The sequence below is a fragment of the Spermophilus citellus genome, assembly GCF_964194105.1.
Source record: "Spermophilus citellus genome assembly, chromosome: 6".
Taxonomy (NCBI): domain Eukaryota; kingdom Metazoa; phylum Chordata; class Mammalia; order Rodentia; family Sciuridae; genus Spermophilus; species Spermophilus citellus.
This window is the reverse complement of record NC_138187.1, coordinates 132026187-132045857: the sequence shown is the minus strand read 5'-3', so window position 1 is coordinate 132045857 and position 19671 is coordinate 132026187. Positions and strand designations below refer to the sequence as shown.

The 19671-nt window shown below is 53.9% G+C and overlaps 1 protein-coding gene across 2 annotated transcripts in view; it reads right to left on the bottom strand.

The window, feature by feature from the left end:
* Positions 1 to 19398, bottom strand: part of LRRN2 (leucine rich repeat neuronal 2) — a 64209-nt gene extending 44811 nt beyond the window's left edge. Inside the window, exons 1-2 of one of the 2 annotated variants that reach the window (XM_081297855.1) lie at positions 18976 to 19398; positions 12015 to 12195 (exon numbers count right to left, since the gene is read on the bottom strand). The gene's annotated coding sequence lies outside the window, so the exon portion shown is untranslated. The remainder of the gene's footprint in view (positions 1 to 12014; positions 12196 to 18975) is intronic. The other variant, XM_081297854.1, reaches the window with a different exon arrangement.
* Positions 19399 to 19671: the final 273 nt, after the last annotated feature.

Sequence of the window (19671 nt, the reverse complement as noted above, 5' to 3'; positions counted from 1 at the left end):
TTTGAGATCACAGTTTTGGAAGTTTCAGTCTGTGATAAATCGGCCCTGTGCTTTGGGCCAAATGCCTGAAAGCATTTGGTGGAGCAAACCATTCAGCACATTGCAGACATGTGAAAAGAGGAAGAGGAAGAGACTGTGGTCCCACAATCTCCTTTGACCCCCAATGACCACCCCCCACCACTAGGCCCTACTTGGTCAAGTTTCCACTCAGCTTTTAATAGAAGGGCCTTTGGGGAACGCATCTCCCAACCACAGCACCATCTCTTTGGGAAGATTCTTCAACCCTCCCTTTGAAATGCTCCTAAGAGCAAGAGTGATCGTGCATTCCTGGGAGCCTGAGGGCACAACCCCACATGGCCTGCCAAAAGGCCAATATCACTCTGAAGTCTTACTTTAAACGCGTTGGTGTTGGTGAACTTCACACTAGGTCTGAATTTGCTTTCCCGTGACATGCCCTTCCTGAGTTTCTGACTCAATGGGGTTCTGCAGAGTGAGCCCCACCTCCTCCAGGTGGGTCTCCGGCATTCAGGTAATCACGGTCTCTCCTTTCCTTGAGCTACTACTGGTTCTAGGGCCCTGCCTGGTTTGGCATTCACTATTCTGAATTGCTTGGAAGGCATGCGCACTAGCCGCGCTCACTAGCAGTGCCGTCCCTCCCTCATATAAGCGCCTTCCACCTGTGGCCTGGGTAAGCTCTTGATTGGCCAAAACCACAGGATCCTTTCAAGACCTCAGAACTCATTTCCAAACCCCCACTGTGAAGCTCCCACCTTAAGGACCCTACTTTTCTCCACTGTGTCCCTGGAGACAAGGGCTGGCTCTCTTGTCACCCTGTATCTCCGAAGAGAGGAGTGGCGGGAGGTTCTCCAGCAGGCCCATCCCCTGGGCGTGGAGCCTGGGGTCAGACTAGTCCAACTCCCGGTTCCCTTCCAATCACTTAATTGCGTTTGGCTCGCCACACCTGAGTTTGAGGACTTCCAACAGCTCCACAAATCCTCCTTAATTAAACCTCCTGAGGCCCCTGCAGAGTGGCAATAACTTGTTACCTCTTTCTAGAGCAAAAACACCCCAGCAAACTTTTTAGCTCAAGAATTGGCACTTTCAGGACCCAACTGATTGTTTCTCCAGAGGACACCAGCACAGCCTGACCCAGCACCAGCCTGGGGACAAGAAGCAGGAGCTGGAAAGGTGGCTTTGCATTTTGATAAAATGAGCAACCTGCAGATTAGATGCAAAATACCATGCAAATGTGACACATATTAATTTGGAACCAATAGCCTTGGGCATTTTAGGCAGCAAAATGCCAGACCTGGATGCATCCTATTTACTGTCCCAATTTTCCTTTCCTGATATTCCAAGTAAACCTGGCAGTGCAGTTATTACGTGAGATAATGAAGGATATTCTCTTCTTGTGAATGTCTAGGTGCAGGCTAGCTTGGACATGACTGCTACCTATGGAAATACAGGTGTCATTCTATCCATACCCTCACTGGCAAACATTTATTTATTGAGCACCTGCTATGTGTAAAACCACACCGAGCACTGAGAGAAGAGCATAAAGTCCCTCATACAGTGGAGCTCAGTACAGTACACACCTATTAGGTACCTGCTCGTAAATACTTATTAAGTGCCACTTGCCAGTTGTGTGATCCTGGGCCAGTTAGTTTTCTCATCTGTAAAATGAGCTAATGCAAACGTCCCACGGTGGGTGTGTGATGAAACAAACCAGCACATCCTTATCTCAGAATGTTACTCAGCCATGAAGGCGAACTAACTAACCATAGAGGTGATGGTTTGGATGAATCTCAAGGAAATTATGCTGAGTGCAAAAAATTCAATAGAAAAAGATTGCACCCTGTAATGATCCCAATTATATAACATCTGAAAATAATATAAAGATGGAGAAGAGGTAGCCAGTGGTTATGGGTGGGAATGTGTGGCTATAAAGGGGCAGCAGAAGGGGATCTGGTAGAGTCAGATATTTTATTGTGGTGGTAGCTATGCAAAGCTACACACACACACACACACACACACACACGTGTGTGACATCTGGATAAGGTCCATGGATTACACCAATGTGAGTTTCCTGGTTTTGATACTGCACTTAAGGGAAGTCAGGGAAGCCGCGAACCTGGGGGAGGCTGGGCGAAGGGCATGCAGGACTTCCCTGTGTATTTTTTTGCACCTCCAGTGAATCTGTACTTATTTTAAAATAAAAAAGTAGCTTTGAGGATTCAAGGAGTTTAATCTACAGGGTTTAGACAGAGTCTAGAACACAGCAAGCCTTCAATGTGTGTCATTTCGTTACTACTACTAATGCGTGCCTGGCACTGGGAGTACCTGCACACATAACTCATGGCCTCTGTCTCTGAGGACATTCCAATTCACCAGAAGAGAAAGACCCAGCAAAGAGGAACATTTAATAGACTGTGCTGAGTGTGCTCAGTACATGGGAGGAGTCCTCTGGGCGTGAGGGGAAGTTTCCTGGAAAAAAATGTCACCAGAGGTGAGCATTATAGTATGGTAAGAGTCTGCCAAAAGGAAACCATGGTGGCCACAGGCAGAGGGCACCCTCAGCAGAGCTCAGCGGTGGGAGGAGCATGGGATGGCTGGGGAACCAGGGCCAGGTGGCCTTACTTGGGCATGTGGGAGGCAGTGAGGGGCAGGGGACTTGGTTAGTGAGGAGGCAGAAGCCAATCCAAGGGAGGCCACGTGTGTCTCTAGAGCCTGGGACGTTAACCTTTGGGAGATGGGTGAGGAGCCACTGTCCTCCCTCAGCTTCACACTTTTGTCCTTTACTCTGGATTCTCTGGGCACTCTGTCCTCAACACTGAGGGGCTGTGAGGATCTATGAGAAAAGCGAGAGGCCCCGCGGCTCCACAAAGCCAGCTGAGTGACCGGGGACATATGTCTGAGACTCCATGATGACAGTGGTCACTCTGCCCCAAATCAAACTACACATCACAGTCCAGACCCACCTTCCTCCCAACCCCACCTGAGTCCTCCTTCCATTACTGTGGATAACCTTCAACTGGCGGCAGCCTCATTTCCATAAACTTGGGCTTGCGTCAGCAGAGAGAGCGCGGAAGTGGGACCACAAGACCCAGGTCCAAGTCTAACTGCACTGACCAGCCAGGTGCCTATGGGTGAGCCACCAAAGCCCTCAGAGCTGCAGTTTCCCCCCTTAGGGAACAGGTGGAAGCCCAGCCTTCTCACAGGGGTGACACAAAAGACAAATACAACCAAGTACCACAATATATGTGAGAGGGTTTAGCAGGTTGTAAAGAACTGTTCAAATCTGAAAGATGATCACCATTATTCCTAAAAGAACTCTCAGTGAGGAAAAGCCTATGCTGAAAACTCCGAGTGAGTCTCCTTTGAATCTGGATGAGGTCTTTATTTGGGAAAGGGCAGAAGAACAGGAGCATTGTTTCTCTAGTTAGCAGCCCACTGGCCAGGCATGGTCATCTGGTCTACCTGTGCTGCGCTCCGGGCGTGGCTTCCCTTGGGCTTTTCCCATGAGATCCTTTGTGTGTATAAAGCCCTCTCATTAGTGAATTCGCTCCTGAATATTTTTGAAAGCCGGATCCATGCCAGATGCCTGTGATCCAAGGTGACTAAACAGATAGGGTCTCTCCCTTCATGGGATCACAGCCTAGTGTCAGAGGCAGACATTTATCTAATAAGCACCAATGGTATAATTAGATGTCACGATGTGTGTTATAAAGGAAGCATTCGGGACATGGCGAGAGTTTAACAGGGGCCTGATACAATTCTGGAGGTCCAGGGCAGCTTTTCCGAGGAAGGGCTATTTAGGCTTAGATCTGAAGGATGACCTGAATTTGGGGAGAAGCGTGGGGTAGGAAGAGGGATGGAGGGCCAGAGAAAAGAATGTTATGAAGGTCATGAGGACAAAGGAGCAGATCAGTCAGGAGCTGAAAGAAGCCAGGGTGCTGGGGGCAGAGCCTGAGGTATGGGGGGCAGGTGTGGGGGGCAGGCCCAGGCCACATTCCCCGCGGGGCTGCTCCACTGGTTATCCTAAAGAGCTCAGGGAGCCGTTGAAGAGTTTTGAGACTGTGGGAGAATGTGACTGAGTCAGGTGTGTGTTCTTAAAAGGTCATTTCAGCAGGGATTTGGAGACCAGACAGGAGGCACCCGGGATAGATTTTAGCTAGTTAGAGGGTGAGCCCCGTGGTGCAGGTGAGAGGCAGGTCAGCCTGAAATCAAGCAGAGCCAGGGAGATGGGCGGAGTGGAGCTGGGTGCTGTTTCAGAGCCAGATAGGACCTGCCCATGGGCTGGATGTCCATGGGGAAAGGAAAGGGGAGAGCGGACAATGATCCCCGTTGATGGCACCCAGAGCTGGTGTGCGGTGGTACCCTTAGCAAACACTGGAGGAGAACGAGGCAAGGGGGGGGCGGTGGGAAGGAGTGGAGATCTGGAAGCAGAATCCCCAGTCTGGCTTCAGATGTGCCAAGTCTGAGGTTTCCTGGGACATACAACTTGGTCAGCTAGGCAGGTAGAGACGAGGATGCGGACCTGAGATGAAAAGATGCGGACTAGAGATCTGGGTGTCCTCTGCATGTGGAGGGTAACAGAAGTCTTTCCTGTGGTCGAGATGGCTCAGGGACAGAGCAGCCAGTCAGAGCAGAAGGATTTCAACCGGACCCAAAGGTCCAACATTTGAGGCTGGAGAAGGGAAGGGAGAGTTGGAAGAGAGAACCTAGAGAAGCCAGAGAAGCTTGGGGAGGGAGTCAGAGAAGACCTGGGAAAAGAAAGCATCCAACAGGAGTGAAGGATGCTTCTGAGGACCAAGAACCGTACCCTGGCTCGTTCCCTGGCTCGGTAGCTGGAGAGCCGTTTGGCAGCAGGCAGCAGTCGGGGAGGAAGCTAGACGGGAGCAGGGCTGAGGAGAGAGTGGGCGAGCGAGCAGGAGGGAGCCGGGAGCCAACTCTTGCAAGACATTTGGCCTGAGAGAACACAGCCCGGGTGGTGGCAGCAATCAGGCTTGAGGAAGGGTTTTGTTGTTTTGCTTTGTTGAAGCTGGTAGGAGCCTGAACCTCGTGGAGGACTGTGAAGGCGAGGATAGGAGAGGTGGCAAAGCTCTGACCTGCGGTGACAAGGCTGCTGCCTGGGCTGAGCAGGAGCGGGGAGGAGGGCACTGGCACAGAGGCAGGTGCGTCTCAGGGTTCCATGGGGACACTGGGGAGTTCTGCCCGCAGACTTCTGTTTCTTTGTGAAGTGGGAGGGGAGGTCCTCAGCTGAGAGCAAGGATGCGGGAGGAGGTTTGGGGAGGAAGGTGTGAAACAGTGAGGAGTCAGGAGAGGGAGAGATCCAGGGGATGCGACAGGAACACCAGGCACTTTTGAAGAACAAGTTGGGTTGGGGATGGTGAGTTTGTAGAAGTACCCATCTGCCTCCCCGTGTGTGGTGTTGTGTGTGTGTGTGTGTGTGTGTGTGTGTGTGTCCAGCAAGTTCAGCCACCTGGCTGCAAGCAAAAGCAGCAGCTAGAATGATTAACACAGGGCTGGGACAATAAAAGGTCAGAGCGTCAGGAGAGTCCAGGATAACGGCAGGAGGATGCCTAAAATGATGGACCACGGACTCTACTGGACTCAGAGCAGAAAAGACAGAGGAAGGCAATGCGAGGCGCCAGTGAGCCCAAGGTCCCAAGGAAGTGAAAGAATAGTGGTGCGCGAGGCTTTGGTTAAGCAAAGTGGGAGACTGGGGGGTGGCGCCAGAAAGCAGGGCCCTCCACCCTGTGATTTTCAGGTGATGCCAAATGTGTGGCCTTGGGAGTGAGAAGCTGAGGTGGGGAAGCCAGGAAAAGAGCTGTGTCCTGAAGTCACTGATGTCGCGGTGACACCCGGACCTGGAATGGGGAGGGGCTCACTGATGAGGAGGGTGGCTGGTGAGGAGGAGGACTCGGGGACCCTGCGGCCCAGTTCTACGTCTGTTAGAGAAGTGGCATTCCCTCCCCCAGAAGCAGGCTCTCCAGGGTGAAAGATCAGAAGAGACAGTGGAAGGAGGAGGTTTGAGACGAGGTCACAGATTAGCACAAGGCCAGAGGTCAGAAGTTTTATAAGGAGTCCCAGTGGTGCTAAGAGGCTGTGTGAGCTCAGGAGAGTCCTTTCCCCTCCTTGAAGCTGAAGGTTCTCATGGATAAAAAAGCAGAGCTTCACAGTCAATACTAGTGAACTGTAGATGGGTTCCAGGTGTGCCCAGGTGTTGATGGGTTCCAGATGTACCTAGATAGTGACCCCCTCCCCATCAGGCGGAGTTCCTGGGCCCGTATCACGGAGCACAGGAGCTATGATGTGAACAGAGCTGGGGAGCACAATGCGCCCATTACTGCCCAGGTACCCAGCCATCGGTGAAATTCCCTTGGTGTGTCTCTGGTGCGCCATATTGGAGGAGGCTGCGAGGAGGCTCAAAGAAGAACGCTCTGCTGCAGACAGAAGTCCATCTGCTGGCAGAGCTGGGAGCCAAGTTTCCTTTCTCCCCCTGCTCCCCCTGCTCCCTTCCAGCACCAGCAGAAGGAGCTGTGAGGTTCTTAGATGCCCAGGTTAGAGCAGGTGCACCCAGTTTCTCTTTCAGCTGGTGGTTGAATGCTCCTTGGTGGCCCTCTCAAGCCTCAGAAGCATGAAGGTGGAGGAGAGATCACCCACCAGCTCCTTCCTGTACTTCATCCAGCCTTGAACATAAACTCACCCCTTCTGAGGAGCTGGGTAGCATATGTATCTTGCTGCACACAACCTAGAGAAAGCCTTCACGAGGCAGATCTTTCTCTGGGGGGCAGCCACTTCTCAAAAAAATCATGTAAGCTGGGGGTCATGGTGCATGCCTGTAATCCCAGCACCTTGGGAGGGTGGGGCAGGAGGATCACAAGTTTGAGGCCAATGAAAGCAACTTAACAAGACCCTGTCTCAAAGTGAAAAATAAAAAGGACTGGGGATGTAGCTCAGTGGCAAAGCTTCCCTGAGTTCAGTTCTCAATCCAAGAAAAAAAAAAAAAAAACCAGTACCAGCCCTCCTGGAAGATGCTATATGCCCAGAGAATGCACAGGCCACCTAATCTTACCCTAATCATGAAACACCATAGAAGACCCAGCACCTGGCCCAGTACTTTTACACACAGTAGATGCTCAATAAATGTTTACAGACTAAATGAAGATGATTCTCAAATGTTTAACAAAGACTATCCCACAAAGTCCACCAGAATTCTTTAAATTATCAGTCATGTTGCTCCTGTTTATTTGGGTAGATAATTAAAAGCCTCCTTTCAACATTCTCTAACATTTACTGGGGCTCACTCTGCGCCAAGCATTTCACAGGTGTGAGCTGCATATGCCAATCCCACTTATTGTTTTGTTGTGGTTTCCGTGGTGCTGTGGACTGAACCCAGAACCCAGAGCTTGGTCCAGGCTAGGCAAGCACTCTGCCCCTGAGCTGCATCCTGTTAAGCCAATATTGGAGGTAAGCAAACTGAGGCTCAAAGAAAGGTGAAGAGATATGTCCAAGGCCAGAGAACTGGGGAGCCGTGGCCACAGGATTCTAACCCAGACAGATCCAACTTTAAAGACAGTGCTCTTCTCAGCACACCGGCTGCCTCCCGTAGTGCACAAACAGAGTGGCACTGGAGTGACAGATCGGAGAGGGAGACAGAGAAGTCGTGTGCAGGGAGAGGCTCCCTGCCGCTGTGCCCTGGGGAAGCAGTATTGAGGTCAGGTAAGCTTTGGCGAGCAGAAGTGGAGAAGGGTCAGGCCTCCGCTCATCTCGCCCCTTTGATGGCTTGCCTGGCTCCCCCTCCTGCACCCCCACCCTCTGGCCTTTCATACTGCTGTCCTTGTTTCTCTTGAGTGTCTGAGAGGCCTAGAAACAGCAAGAACCTTTCTGGTAGACACACTGTCCTGACTCCTCTCTCCATGGGCAAACCCCTGGACCCAAAAGGGACCCTTGTTCTCAGAGCTCAGGGACCAGGCAGGAGAGTGATGGAAGACATGAATTGTCTGACCTGCCACCGCTGAACTCGACTGTCAGCTCCCTGGGGCCTGCCCAAGTCTGTGTGACAGGTGAGCAGCTGTATGCCTCATCTGTCTGTCCATCTGTTTTCCTCGCGGGGTCTGGAAAGAGCCGATGCTGCTCAGAGAGGGGAGGCCCTGGTCCGGAGGCAGATGCCTTCCTTGGGATATTACTCGCAGGGATGAGGAAGGGTGGGGCCTCTTTCTCCTGCCAACCCTGGAGGCCCCTCCCCAACGCCAAGGGCCCCTCCCTGCCTCCCCTCCCCTCCTCCCGGTTCCCCCAGCTCTGCCTGCCAAGCTCTGCAAATTACCACACATGCCAATAAGTCACTAGAAACCAGAACGGCAAATGTGGGGTTGCCATGGAGACTGACACCAGGCACTGGCAGCCCTGGGGGCCGGCCAGTGGCTCAGGTGTGCCGTGGGGAGAGCCAGGAAGACCAAAAACGCTTCATAGAGGGGAGATAATGACGCGCTGTCCCGGGGCTGATTTCAGGCAGGCGCAGGCTCTGCTGCCTATTTCCCTGTCCTCCCCTGCTGTCCCCAGGCCCTGTCCTGCCCACCTGCAGCTCTCCAGGGTGGGGAATGCTGCACAGGCTGCAGGAAGCAGGTGCTGCCTGCTCAGTCAGCTGGGTCTCTGCCCAGAGGAGGTGGCTGTGATAAAGCCCAGCTGGGGACCAGCCCCAGGGCAAGGAGAGCTGACAGCGCTAAGCAACCTGGGCTGGTTGCCTCCGCTTGGAGGATACTGAGGCCCAGGGAGAGGCTGAGGGCTGAGTTCGGGCAGTGCTGTCCCCCACCTTCCTGAGCTGGAACTAACTTTGCTTCTGTTCAGTGCTTGCTGTGGCGCCCGGCCTCTGCAGGTAAACACACACACACACACACACACACACACACACACACACACGCACGCACGCACACACACACACGTTGAAGATGAACAAGTGGAGGAGAGAATGCGGGTGAGCATCCAGGATTTCTAGCAGAGAGAAACAGGCCCTGGACTGGAGACCCAGCTTGTCCACTACCTCACTGTGACCCCCAGCAAGCCAGTTCACTCTGGGCCTGAGTTTGTTGTCTGCAAACCATGGAGGTTGTATTTCAGACACAGTATTTCCAAACTAGGTTCTTCAGAATTGCCCAGAGTCATTGGGAGGTCAGGAGAAGGTCCAGTGGGGCTCTGGTCCACCTGCTCTGCTTTTGCCTGTATTGAAATCCCCATGGCTGCGAGAACAAATTGCCACAAATTTAGTGACTTAAGACAACAAAAATCTATCATAGATCTGGAAGTCAGAAGACTGACATGGGTGTCGCAGTCAGGTGTCAGCAGGCTGCCGTCCTTTCTGGGGGCCGCAGGGGAGGAGTCCCTTTCCCTGCCTTTTCCAGCTTCCAGGGGCTTCCACGTTCCTTGGCTCATGGCCCCTTCCCTCCTCAAAGCCAGCACTGGCCGGGCAAGTCCTCCTCTTCTGGCTTGACTCTGACACTGACTTCTGCCTCTCTCTTCCAGAGGACCCTTGTGATTACATTGGCCCACGAGGATACCCAAGATAACCTCCTGTCTGCAGGTCAAACAACAACCGCAGCCCTCCACCCCCACCCACAGGGTAACGCAACCTATTTGCAGGTTCCAGGGATTGGTGACATAGGAGGGCCGTTGTTCTGCCTACCACACATACACTTTTGTTTTGAGACAGTGGATCCATTTCTATAAGCATTTGAAAGCCACATGATCCGAGGACTCTGTGGCCTCAGTTCTAAAGTGCCACAACCTAGGCTCCTCTTCTCAATTCTCCTAGGGGGTCTTTGCGAGGAAACACAGAGGCCAACTGGGGTCTGCACATCAAGTGTGAAGGCTGGCAACTTAGGCTGTCCTGGTGTCACCAGAAAAGGGGTCTCCAGGGAGGAACAAATGAGGACTGTCTTAGGGAATCTCCCCAGCTCAGCTCCTTCCTCTCCATTTCATATGCACCCCTATATTCAGATTGCCCTGAAATCATCTGTTCTTGTTTTGATTTCCAGGTAAGTTCAGATGAAGTGGTGTGTGTGTGTCTGGGGGAGACCAACCTTGCACGTGACTGAGTGACACTCCCCAGCTGGGTGCTGAGGCTCTCAGTCGCAGAAATGTGGCAGAGCTTTCCCCACCCTTCTTGGGTTCAACCAAGGTGTCTTGTGCATGGGTGTGTCTTGCTACAGCCCCATGGGTGGAGTTACGCTCACCTGTTCCTTTGTAATATATCCTGTTTGGGATAGAATGTTCCATGGAAGTGCCTTGTGTGTGTCTGCTTCTCTTACTGTGCCCTTGGGTGTGGTCTACCTAGATGTCAGTCAACCTGCTGACAGTGGACATCATGAAACCTGACCCCTTGCCTCATTTGAATAGCTTCTCCTCAATAAAGGAGGTCAGCTCGTGCTCTCTTTCTCTCTTTCTGCGGACCCTTAAGGTCAGAGGAGCCGTCACAGTGACCCCAAAGAAAAAGGTATTTGTGTCTCTTGTGTGGTCATTTTGTGCAGCCCAATTAGCCCAGTTCCCCTGGAGTGACCCCTGAACCTTTTAGTCGAGAACGAAACCCGGTATGTGTCCTTGCACACTTTACCTGGTGCAGAAGGCACCTCAACTTAGCAGTCTCGAACATACCATCCTTTCTTCCTCGTACCTCGACCTTCAACACTCTTTCCCAGATCCATCCAGAAGATTCCTCAGATTGTTTATTACATTCCAGAAATAGCACCCAAGTTCAGATTGCACAGGTCTTAAGAGTCTTCCCACTGGCTCCTTTCCGGGCCCACCGTGATCAGCTCCTGCACTTGGATGTGGAAATGCCTCCTCCTCACCCTGGGGTGATAGAGTGTCCCTGCACCCCATCCTTCCAGCAGAACCTCCGTTCTCACCTCTGCAAGATGCTTCCTGTCAAGGACCCATGGGACTGCATAACCATACTCTCAGAAGAAAGGCGCCCTGGGTATTAATCACGGCCCTGGTGTTTTATGATTTTATGCAAATGGCTTGCCCTCTCTCAGCCCCTTTTTTTTTTTTCCATCAGTATAAACTGGCAGCTCATTCCCATTCCTACTTCTACCGTACGTCCCAGGGGATCCCGGAAAAGAAATGTGTTGCGGCAGGGGAGAGCGATTCTCTGGAGGAGCGGCCCTGGGGAAATTGAGGAGAAGAGGAACTAACATTTATTGAGCTTCTACTTTGTAGCAGGCACTTTACACAGATTAGCTCGTTTAATGTGGTGGTTGAAAACCAGGGCTCTGGAGTCAGAAAAATTCAGGATTGAATTCTGGCTCTGCCACGTGCTGCCTGCATGTGGCCCCGGGGCAAATTACGTCAGGCTTCCAGTTTTAGTGTCCTCAACTGCACAATGGGGGGAAAAGAGTGTCTACTTCACAGTCTTCTGTGGATTCAACGAGATAAATGCAGTAAAGCCTTCCACATCTCACAAACGTTAGCTATTATTATTAACAACCGTGCGAAGAGGGTGTTAATAACCTGGATTTATAGATGAGGAAACTGAGGTTCAGAGAGGCTAAGAAAATGCCCAAGGGCACATGGTTCGAGAGTAACCCAGCTCCATCTGACTCCATGTGCTCTGGATCATGGAAGGACAGGAGCCTTGGACTCTGCCCTGCAGAGCCCAGGAGTACCACTAGAACAGAGCCACAAGCCCTCCTTTCTCAGGCTCCTGAGGGCCGCCCTGGTGGAGAGGGCCACTGATGAGTGGCAATGGTTCTGCTCACTTGACCCTTGGCTTCTGCTCTTTGGCTGGGGTCTGGGGAGGGGTGCATTTCCACGTGGGTCTCAGAGGGTGCAGGCACCCCAATGGATCCCCCTCACTCCACTCAGGCCATCTCTCTCCACACATCAGTGGTGAGCTCACCGATGCTCCAGGAACAGGACACACCCCTCCCGGGAGGAAGCTGGCTGGCTCCCTTTGACGTGATTTGATTTCCAGTTCATTTATGTGAAACTCACAGAAACAGATGGGAATGACCTACCAGACAGGAGCCTGGGCTGCGGGAGGAAGGGAGAAGAGAAGCTGGCTTCAGACCTCGTGGGAAACCAGAGCCCAGGGGATTGCAGAGAGCCAGGAGGATATTGGTGGGCCAAGGGCGTGGCTGCAAGGTGGGAGATCCTGGGTGCTAGTCTATGCACATGAGGGGAGAGCTGGCCCAGGACCTGTTCAGAGAAAGAGAGACCAGAGACTGGTCAGCCCTGGGAAGGAGAGGGCAAGCACACGGGGGTGGATGGGTGGGGGGCTTCGGGCCATAGACAGCTGCTTTCCTGGGGCTTTGAGGGATTAGAGAGGACATCAGAAACCCAGATGGTGGAGAAGGGACTGCTTCTGAGACCACAGCCCCCACCGGGGGAGCTGATGTGTTTGGGCCTTTCACCCCCCACACCCAGATGGCTGCCCTCTTTCCCTCCCACCCCCACGAGCCCTGAGTTCCTGCAAGAATCCTTCCCCGCCTGCAGGATAGAACCTCGCCCCGTTTTCCAGGCCCAAATCCGCAGCACCTCCCGGAGGAAGCGTTCCCTCTATCCTCCCACACAGCGCTCGCAGTTCTGATAACATTTATAGTCTAAATCACACAGTTTAGCACTCGGTTTTAAATACTGTCTGGTATTATTCCCTCATTATTTCTTGCGAGTATGAGTTGTGCCTTCCCAACCCATCTGTAGCTTTCCCGACCCCGCAGAGACTGGGTCTTCTGCTTCCTTATGTCCTCCCCAGCCCCAAAGCCTGCTCCCCAGGGACAAGGCTCGACAAACACTTGGGTACGCACAGATTGACTGAAATAGCTTCAGCGACTGGAGGATCCAGTGGGTCAGAATGAGCGCTAGCTAGCTGCTGAGCAGCTGGAATGAATGACCCAACCTTGGGGCTTTCAAAATCAGAGTGTGTCACCCCATGCTCCCAACTCTGCAAAGCTTCTTTCTCAGAGGAGAAAACAGACTCTTCACCCAGCTACAGAGCCCTCCTCTCTCTGGCCTCCTTGTTATTCTCTGGCCCCAGAGAGACTGGAATATCTCTCTGCTCTCCCGCAGCCTCCCTTAGCCTGGCCTCCCCCACGCCCTTCACCCAGCCAGCCTGCCTCTCAGCCTCTGCACCTGCAGCTCCCTCTGCCTGGGTGACCTTGCTGCCCCTCATCTTTACTCAAATGTCACCTTCTCAGCAAGCCCCTGCGGCCACCTGTGCAAATCTACAACCTCACATCTCTGAACACGTGCTCTTGGTTTTTCCTTCCTGTCTGTATTTTTCTTTGGGTCCCTTGGCACTCTAATATGCTATTTGCTTTGTAAATTTACTTTACTGTATCCCCGGAAAAAAAAGTAAAAGTTCCTTAAGGGCAGAGATCTCTGGTTGTTCCCTACCGCCTATGCCCCAGGGCCAGGTACAGAGGCTTAATAAATATTCCCTAATAAAAAGACTCCAGTCCCACCCTGTGTCTGCACAGCTGTGCTTGGAGCCATGGCTGTGCTCAGAGCCAGGCAGCACAATTCTTCAGGACCCTTAGGTTGTGGGGTCCACCCTTTCGTCCCTGGGCCACTCTGGGAAACACCTTCTGAAGCTCAGGGCCCTCCTCTCACTGGGAGGTTTGTTCAGAAGTAGAAGCCAGAGAAGAGCAGTGACAGCCAGGCAGGTAAAGTGTCAAGACCTCCTTGTCCCCTTCCTTCTATGCAGCTTTTAATTTTCCGCTGCCCTCGGTGGTCATCCCACCCTCTGGGCATCCCCACCTCTGCGCTCCCAGGCCAAAGACAGATGCCTCAGCTCAGCTCTGAGCACTCGGTGTGAGAACGCTTTTAGGAGGAACATTGCCAATCCTGCTTTTCTTCTCTCTTCCTCCTTTTTCTTTTCCCTGGAAGCATCCCAGACAGACCCACTTTTCCAGGGGGACCCAAGCTGGCTGCGTTAACAATCGCTGTCCCCTTCTTCCATATGCTTTAGCCCCAAAGGAGCTGCCTTGGGAGACGTTGTATATAAAACAATTGTACTTGCTCTTCCCAAGACAGGCGAACCCTCCTTGTTAGAGGCGCCCCACAGACAGCTCGGATCCCAGGGCTTCACTGTCTCCCTCCATCTCATCTGGGATCTCTGTCCTATTCTCCCAGCAAGTCACCCTGCCAGGTCCCATTGTATGTCCATAGGGACCAGCTCTTCTGTCCTGCTTCTCTGAGGCCCTTGAGGCACTTGGCTGAGACAGAAACAAAGTTGGATCTTCAATAGCAGATCTTAGAAGAACAGGAGGAGGAAGGGGGTCAGGGAGACCTTCTTGGAAGATCCCTCAAAGAGGCAAAGCAGACACTGGCTTGGACACCCTTGGCAAAGGGCACTAGTTCCTGTAGAGAGCTAGAGGAATTGGCTAGATGACTCCAGATCACCTCAAGGCCCAAGGAGCGCTGGATTCCAGGGGTGGGGTGTAAGCAAAGGGCTGAATCCCTCCCTTGGCTTCTTTTCTAGTTACCTGTGAGTCTTGGTGTCTTTGCCATAACAGGATCATCTACCTATCTAGTCGGGGTATTTGAGGGTATAGTGGGGTAATGCAGGTAAAGCTCTCAGCATGGTGCCTGGCACAGCGTAAGTGCTCCGTGAATGCCAGGTGCTATGATCTGTGTCATTACGAGGTGAGAGGTGGCAGCTGAGAAGCCGTTCTTGCCCCAGGAAGCTTCTTTCTGCTCTTCATCCTGAAACTCACTTCAAGTCCATCAAATGCTGAGCAGCAGGGCAGGTGTGGGTGGAGGGCACATACAGGGACAAACTGGATCCCCAACCCAACCCAGCTAAACTCAACCTGAAAGGTAGCTCTCTCAGGCCAGGGCATCTCCTGGGTCCCCAGAAAGTGCCAGAAACCAGAGGACAAGGCTGGGGCAGCTCTGGATGTAGGGCCATCTGTGCAGGGATGGCTTAGAATATGTAGGAGGCCAAGGTCATGCCACTAGTCCCAGCAGGTCTGCACCGGGGGCCCCTGCCCAGAGGCTGCTTTAGACCACAGGGCGTGGGGCTGCTCTGGGTGGCTTGCAAGCAGCACTGGAAGTCCAGCTCTCAGAACTGGGGACAAAGAGGCTGAGAGGACTGGTCATCAGTGTTAGTGATGTCCATAAAGACAACACATACACACCACGGTGCTCTTCCCTCCACATTTCCCGTGGCCTAGATACCCTCTGCGCCTGCATCCCAGGCCTACCCCTCTGCCTGGCTTATTCCTTTTTAAGCCTTGGTCCAAATACCACGTCCTGCAGCAAGTCTTTTCTCTCTCCAAACAGAGGTAGCCACCTCTGCTCTCCCCTGTACTACAGCTCCCCCACCTAAAGATAAAAACAGCAATAATAATACTTATACAGCACTTGCTAAGTGCCAGAGGCTGTTCTGAGCTCAGGAAATGTATTCCCTCGTTTAATCCTCATAAGGACTCTATGAAGCATTATGAACTACTATTATCTCATTTAGAGATGAGGAAACTGAGGCACAGGGAAGTAAGATGACTTGCCTGAGGGCTCCCAACTGTAAGCATGAACTCCAGCAGTGTGGCTCCAAAATCTATACCCTGTCTATGAACTCCTTAAGGGTAAAGGCAACATCTTATTTGTCTCTTTGTTTCTAGCAATGGGCTCAACACAGTAGGCACTTAGGGAGGAAGAGGGACCGATTGAATAAGAATGGCCTGAATAAGCCTAACTCGGTGCAATTTCAGGCCCTGAGCTGCAGTTCAGAGACACCAAGGCCCCCTGGGGAAGTGTCAGGTAAAGGCATCCTTCCTGTCTTAGTGAGCCAGCCACAAGTGCTGTGGTGTCCTGGACTGAGTGTCTTTTTGCATGTCTGGTTTCTGTTTCTCAATTACCTTCAACCTTTTGTCTTCCTCCCCTCCGTGTCTTGATCACTCTTCCCATTTCCTGCCCCATTCCAGCCCTTGACCATTGCCCATGTCCTTCCCTGTGGTCCTTGCAGGTTTGAAAGTTTTCTGTCCCAGTCCTTTGCCTAGGAGTTTTCACAGAGTTCAGGCTTGCCCGAGGAGGCTGAGGACATAAGTGACACTGACTCTTTAGAACGGTTACGGACCAAGCTCCTAAACTCCAGCCCTGAACGGAAACAATTTTCCAGCCACTCTATCCGAGATGCAGGTAGGGGTGGGGAGGGTGGCTGCTGGCCACAGCTTGTCGCACATCTGCTGAAACTCAGAGAGAGAGTCCCTGTCCTCCCTGCCTCCTCTCCAGGGTCCCAACTCTTCCAATGCCTTCCCTGACCACTTGAAGAGGCTTATTCACATGACCATTCAGCAAATGCATGTCGAGTCTAGTATTTTAAGTGGGGAAACAAGGCACACTCCTGAAAAGTTAGGGTGAAATGTGAGCTTTGGTAAAACTGTACAACTCATGGACACGGTAGGGGCCAAATGGACTGCAGAGAATCAGCGATTTTGAAATGGAGACTTATATGACCCAGGGCAAGTCGTCTGTCCTCTTATTTCCCTCAGCTAGAAAACTGAGGATGCCAGTGCAGGCTTTAGAAGGCGATTATAAGGACTGAATGGAAAATAAATAAATAAATATATATATATTGTAAAGCTCTTAACAGTATGGTGCATAGTAGGTGCTCAATACACAATAATCATTGCTTCCTTTCTCTGTCTGAAAAACCAGCCTTCTATTCAACCCTAGATCCCCATATACACATGAGACATGAACTAATCCATCCTTTCATATCAGAAATGTTGACTTGAGCAGTGCCTGGTATATGGTAAGGAGTTGGGACTCACACGTTAGGGGTCATTTAGTGTGATGATGATGATTCACTAGGGTTGTTTATACTCCCCACCCCCCCACACACACACCAGATCTTTGAAAGAACCTGGAGGGCACAGAACTAATCAGCTGGGGCCAGGGATATGCAGCTGCCAGGCCTGCCAGCCTGGGCTGTTCCATACAGAGGATGCAGCAGAGCCCAGAGTGCGTGTGATCCTGCGGTCAGGATGTGCAGGAGCCGCACGGGGCTGGCTTATGGTTTAAGCTGCAGTGTACAGAAAGAGAGGGGCAAAGGTGGAGACCTGGAAGGGAGGGAGAGAGATGTCTGGAGGAGAAGCATAAGGAGAAGAGTGAAGAACACAGGAGGGAGAGAGGAGGAGAAGGGAGGCTCGAGTGAGGCAGAGTGAGAGAGGGAAGCTGTTGTCCCGGCTTGGCTGGAACGCACCTCAGATCTCTGAGTTCTCCCTCTCCCTCTCTGTATGGGGGAGGTATGGATTTGGGGATGCTTCTAGGTGCTAGACCCTGGGCAGACCTCAATATCTGAAGCACTGAAGCCTTTCATTCCATCCTTTTCAAATGGTGAAGTCCCATCCCAGGCCCAGTGGGGGCCCTAGATGAGGAGGAGACAGTCTGAGTCCACTCTGGGGAGGAAGATGGCTCAGGAGGCTCTAACCCCTGAGCTCTTCACCTTCTGTTTGCACACAGCGGCACCTGGCCAGGAAAGTGGGTCAAGCCATCCACATGTGACTTTGTGGTAGCAACAGGACCCACAGGCAAGGGGGTGTCCATGCCCTGAACCCAGCCGGGTCCACCCCTTCTCTAGTTTTCAAAGAGAACTTTAAGGAGCAGTGGGCAATGGGAGGAGACCCTGGCCGTGTCAGTCCTGGGGAGAACACTGGGCCAAAACCCCTCCCTGGCTGGCCAGGCAGTGGAGCGTGGAGCCTGTCATTGTCCCGGGTGAATGAAGAGACCTAGATCTTCCCTCCCCCATCCTCTCAATGATAGTGACCAAGCTGGCAGGGAGCCACCTCTACTGCCCAGACCTGGAGAGGCTGTTCCCTCCACTCCCCCACCTCCTGGGGTCTTCACACAGAGGGGCTGCCTGCCCAGCTCTGGCAACCCGCGCTGTGCCCAGCCCAGCCCCTCCAACCCTGCCAGGCGCCCAATTAGAAGCTGCGTTGGCTCCAACAGATGGGAGCTGCGGCAGCCTGAGGAACAGAGCACAAAGCCCAGCTGACATTTTCCTTCCTGTTCCTTTGGTGGGGGAGGAAGGACAGGGACAGAGGGGAACATAGCAACACCCCTAGGGCCCACCCCTGGGATGTAGCTCTCCCCACTTCTCAGCGTCTCAGTGCAGCCTCGAACGGAGCCTCAGTTCCCCCTCACCCAGCCACTCCTTGCTTCTCGCTGGCTGGCCAGCCAGCGCCTGCGCCGCCCTTCGCCATGCCAGCAGGACAGACGGCCCACCTGTGGCTGGCCAACCCATCCTGTCTCCTGGGTGCTGCGGTGGGCTCAGAGTTACCCCAGCGTTTCCGCCGCTTCCCGCTCCCAGCGCCCTCACGCTGAGCCCAGAGCCGGCCCATCCCCCATCCCAAATGTCCCATCCCAGGCAGCGATCAGACCCCAGCCCGCCGGCCTGGGAGGAGGCAGGCTCCTGGTGCCAGATACTTCGGACAGACGCAAGGCCAGCTTGTCCCTCCGCACGAACACCCGAGCTCCAAGGAAGGGAAAGTCCCTGAGGCTTCTGGAGCGCTTCCACCCTGCTGGTCCGCCCGTCACGCCCTCCCTAACCTTTCTGGCACCCCTGGGCTCCTCGACATCTCCTGGGCCCCCGCTCTACCCAGCAACAGTTTCGCGGAGGTTCGGGCCTCTCCGGGCTGATTCAGGCCCAGACCCCTCCCCCGCCGCCCGGTCCAGCCGGTGCAGCCGGCCACCCTTTGCATTCTCCAGCTCTCCTTCCCTCCCCCCCCCCCCCCCGGGCCGCCTTCTCCAGGTCACCAGCTCCTCTGCAGGCATTCTGCTGAAGGCAGCGGCCCGCCCCTGCCCCCGGCCCCCGACTCGGGTTAGGCGGAGCCGCGGGGCCGCGGGGGCAGGGGCTGGGAGTCCCGAGACTGCTGCTCCCGCCGCATCCCCCGCAGCCACGCCGGCGGCCTCTGGGTCCAGTACACCGCGGCCGCGGCGGCGCTCCCCGGGTGAGCCCCGGAGCCGCATACTCACCCCGCAGGCGCCGTCCTCCGTCCGCCGCCCGTGGCGCGGCGCTCCGATCGCCTCCGGCCGGGGCTGGGCTGGGGGAACGCTGCTCCGCGCCCTCCCGCCGCGCGCGCCGCCGCACAGGCGGGGGAGGCTGGGGGGGGGGGCCTTCCCCAACGTGGACTTATCTTGGGAGTGGTTGTGGGGCCAAGCTGACGCGGATGATGGCAGAATCACAATCTGTCTCCACCCGCTGCCCGGGGCTGGCGGGCGAGGGCCGGGCGCTCCGGGTGCGCGCCGCGCGTCTGCAAGTGCACGGAGCAGGCCCTCCGGCGCCCCTCCTCCCGCTTCTCGCTCGCCCTCCTTACTCGCTTCTCCGCCGCTCTCCCAACCTCCCCAGGCCACTCTGGTCGCCTCCTCCCAGTCTGCATGCCACGCCAACCCCCTCCAGTCCCGCTGCCATTTTAACTCCTGAGTGGCCGGAGGCCCCTTCTGCCTAACACGCACGCACCCCAGAGGAAGGAGCTGGGTGGGGCCGGTGCTGAAGCTGAAGCCGGAGATGTCCTTGTGCATTTAGACGCAAGGCTTGGCTGCGAGAGGGAGAAGGGGCATTGCTCCCAGTCTGAAGGGAGAAGCGAATGGCTTTTCTGATTCTTCCTCTGACCCTCTTGCAAAAGCCAGGAGGACAGATGGGATATTCAGGAGGTTTTAGAGGACTGGTGG